We start from the raw sequence: 4528 nt of genomic DNA, 5'->3' as shown, positions 1-4528 counted from the left end.
TATTACCCAGACATATTTCCCATACTTTTCCCTTAGAACTACATCACATCTTCCTACTTTAGATATATATATATATATATATATATATATATATATATATATATATATATATATATATATATATATATATATATATGTATGTGTGTGTGTGTGTGTATATATATATATATATATATATATATATATATATATATATATATATATATATATATATATATATATATATATATATATATATATGGGTTATGGATGGTGAATCCGCGATGGTCGAACCGTGAAGTAGCGAGGGTTCACTGTATTACATCCAAATCCTTCACACAACATTTTTTCAACAGCAGGTATTCTTTAGGCTTCTGATATTTGTAGCCATATGGCAGTTTTCAGAGATTTTTATCTCCTTTGTGAAATAGTAATCAACTTTTCGTGTTGATTATTTGTCTTCCTTATTTTAGGATGTACCGCAGGTGTTCTATACACGCTCTTACACTGTAATGATATTGTTTTTTTTTTATCTCTTGCTCTCTCCCGCACTGATAGAAAAACCTGTTTAAACTTGCCATCTCATGTTTCATATTGTTTGAATTTTTGTGACCTCGCTCTCAACTGTTTGTATATAAGCTCATTATTATGTTGAATGATTCATACTTGCATTCACCTCGCCTCTCTGTTAGCACCTAACACCAAGGTTGCCACATTGGTGACCAGCAGAGTGACTTCACACAGTTTTCATGTCTCCCACCGAACTTGGCTCTTTGACACACGCCACCTCATGATATGCCTGAGTGGCAACAAAGCCGCCCACAGCCCACTGCCCATAAATGCCGCCCTTCGCTCATGCTCTAACTAACGACCTCTGCAGTCACTTACTGACGGCAGTTCTGCTATTACCATTCCAAAAATTGCGTGTACGGTTGTTAGTGGCCAAAAAACTTGTAAGTAGGCCCTCGATTGTGGCGGTGACCTCCCCTGTCTCTACTGTAATCTTTTCTCTTTTTACATGATTAAGCTAAAGGTGTGAGGTTTTTAGTAGACGCTGGTGCTTGCAGTTCCCTTCTGCCAGAGTCACTCTCCAGGATACAACATCGTCATGCTAAGCCTACTGACGTCTGTCTGTTAGCTGCCGATGGATCTGACATCCCAACCCACGGGTAAAAGAAACACTATCAATTGGGAGCACCAAATACCTCTTAGTTGATGTGGCACATCGATACTTTTTCAATGCAGACTCATACTCATCGGCACCTCTTCAACTTGTCCCCTCCGACCTTGCATTCCACATCAGTGCACCCTAGGGGGCCTAAACCCATCTCACGCTGTACCCGGAAGTATTCCGTCCAAAACTTCGCCAAAAGCCCACGGTTCTTGCCAAGCACATTGTTGGTCACCATATTAGGACAGTGGGGTCCCAGTGTTTGCCAGATTCAGGTGTCTGGCCCTGGGTTGTTTGACAGCCACTAGACAAATGTTCACCAAAACGGAAGAAATGGGCCTTTGACAAATGGCCTCAAGCCCATGGTCATCACACTTACACATCATCCCGAAGAAGAATGGCTCCCTCTGCTTTTGCGGGGATTACAGACGTCAGAACATGCAGACAGAATCGGATCACTACCCCCTCCCCAACATTGACGACGTTACTTCCTTCTTACACAAAGCGAAGGTGTTCTCCATGCTCGACCTCTTGAAGGGGTATTATCAGGTGCTCATGAACCCAGAAGACATCCCCAATACTGCCATCACCACCTTCTATGGTACGTTCACCTACAATTACTCTTGTTTTGGCCTTAGTAATGCTGGAGCCACTTCTCAATGCCTCATGTATGGCATCTTAAGGGACCTCCCTTTCTGTGTATGTTTCGTGGACAACATACTTGTGTTTTCTTTTTCCTAAGGGGAACACCTCCGTCACCTATGGATCGTTCTCGACCGCCTAAAATAGAACAGGCTTGTAGTCCAATACAACAAATGTACCTTTGGTGACAACAAAGTATATTTCTTAAGGCACTGCATCACTCTCCCTCCCTGAGAAGGTATCAGCTGTTCAGAACTTCCCCACGCCCTTAACTGCAAACCCCTGCAAGTATTATCACCGGTTCCTGCCAGCCATCGCTGTCTCTCTTGCTCACCTCTACTCCTCCTTCAAGGGCAAGCCCAACAACCTGAAGTGGGGTCCCCTTCAAGAAGCGGCCTTCTGCAGCAAATGAAATTCCCTATCAACTGCTGCTGCTTTCACTTTTCCCGTGCCACATACCCCTCTCCTCCGAACTGATACCAGCAACGTCACTTATTAGTGCAGCACTCGAGCAAGCTGTCAATGGCTTGCCCCGCCTATTGGCCATCTTCAGTAGAAAACTGTACAGGGCAGAATCCAGGTACTCTACCTTCAATCGCGAATTGCTGGCGGTGCATTTGGATGTCCGTCACTTTCGTCACTTCTTAGAGGGTATGCCCTTCGTCCTTCTGTTGCATGCCTTAACTCAACAGTCCGACGACTGGTCCACCAGTCAGCGTTGACATCTCTCCACCATGGCTGAATACAACTGAACCCTTCAGCCTCTCCCTAGAAAATGAATCCCATTGCCGATGCCCTGTCGAGAAACCCATAGGCCACCATTCACCTGGGAATGGATAACCTGTACAATGCAGAAGCCCAATGAAAAATGTACAATGCCTTGGCAGAAGCCCAACAAAAAGATCTGGAGTACCAAGCATGTAGGACATCCTGCACATCCCTCCATTGGGAAGACTTTGTTCTCTGCGTCTCCAACTTCACCCTCCTCCGTGATATCAGCACTGGTAGATCAGTGTTGTTTTATTTCATCCGTGGCCTCTCACTTCCCTTACGTCGGTCTACTGCACAGATATTGAAGACGAAGTCCATTTGGCACGGCATTACTTTGGAGATTAAGAATTGGGTCTGCGCCTATACTTCATTCCATACTTCAAAAGTACATCGGCACATGGATACAGGAGTGAGCACCTTTCCTTAACCTCACCGTTGTTTTTCTCACATTCTCGTCGATGTAGTAGGTCCCCTACCCACATCACAAGTACATCGATACTTGTTTACCATCACTGACCATTCCACTCAATGGCCTGAAGCCATTCCCATTGAAACTGTAACGTCCAGCTCATGTACATCTGCCTTATTTTCAGGGTGGATAGCGAGATTTGGTATCCTTGAGCATATTACTTCTGACAGGTTACCTCTTTCACCTCTTAATTGTGAACATCATTAGCGAATCTCCTGGGCATCACCCTACATCAGATAACTGCCTACAACCCTGCAGCTAATGGAATGGTTGAACATTTTCATCTTTTCCTCAAATCAGCTTTGATGTCCCGCTGCAATGACTCCAACTGATGTCCTCTGGATGTCTTGAGAGCTGAAATTGTGTATGGTGACCTATTGGTCATCCCTGTTGAATTTTTTTTTGTCTATAACCACCTCCGACAATCTCCAGCACCTGCATCATGTTGTTGGAAAATTTACTACCTGCCATCAGACTTGTAAGCCCCAAGCGAAGCAATACATACCAAAAACTTTACACACTGCGGTGCATATCTTCCTTTGCACTAACACTAGGAATCCACTGCTGATGCCCGCTTACATGGTCCCTTTCATTGTGGTTTGTTGCACATGGAAAGCTTTATTAATTAACATTAGTGGCAAAGTAAACTGGGTCTCCATTGATCACTTAAAACCTGGATATCTTTTGCAAGATGGCCCACTTACAGTTCACCTTTCTAGATCAAGGTGCCATATTTCATACGTAGGTCTGTCTTTTTTTTAGGCAGAGAACTATATACCGCACTTGTATCATACACGGTTATTCACTGTAATGTTACTGCTTTTTTATTATCACTCCTGCACTGATAATGAAAAACCTGTTCAAGCTTGCCCCTCACTTGTTTCATATTGTTTGAATATTTTTGACATTCTTGCTCTCAACTGTTTCTATATAAGCTCGTTATCTGTTGAATAAACCTTACTTGCAGACACTTTGCCTCTCTGTTAGCACCTAACACCAACGTTGCCTCAAGGTATTAGTTAACACTGAACGCTTTTTTGACTTGGTTGTGGTAGCCTCTTGGAAACATCCTTGCCTGGTGACCTGTTGGACGGGGGTTCGAGAGCCGCTCAAGTTCGATAGTTTTTAGTAGTATCTGCAACTTCACCATCCCTCTGAGCAAGAATTTTTTTTTTTTGCCTGTTAAATGTACATATTTTTATCGTTCGATATGTCTTAATTTATTTATCTACTTTATTTCTTTTTTTTTTTAATTTTGTTTTTTATTTTCATATAGGATTGTTCCTCAATGCAGAAGTATTCCTTATGAGCTAATATGAAGCCATGAATGTTTAATTTGGTGTGTGACCCTTATCCCTTGACATTGTGTAATTGTTTCCTCAGAAGAGCTGTCCATAATCGTTGTAACAAACAGTCACACTGGCATGCACATCACATATATGAAAACATAACTAGATCTCATTATACAAGTCCTGGGGAGATTTTTTCTATGCACT

At 42.6% G+C, this 4528-nt stretch overlaps 1 pseudogene; it reads right to left on the bottom strand.

Moving 5' to 3' along the window:
- Positions 1-2472: 2472 nt before the first annotated feature.
- The window catches only part of LOC137644751 (uncharacterized), a 23553-nt pseudogene continuing 21497 nt past the window's right edge, over positions 2473-4528 (bottom strand).

Source organism: Palaemon carinicauda, chromosome 8 (assembly GCF_036898095.1).
Source record: "Palaemon carinicauda isolate YSFRI2023 chromosome 8, ASM3689809v2, whole genome shotgun sequence".
Classification (NCBI taxonomy): domain Eukaryota; kingdom Metazoa; phylum Arthropoda; class Malacostraca; order Decapoda; family Palaemonidae; genus Palaemon; species Palaemon carinicauda.
This window is presented reverse-complemented; position numbering and strand designations above follow the sequence as displayed.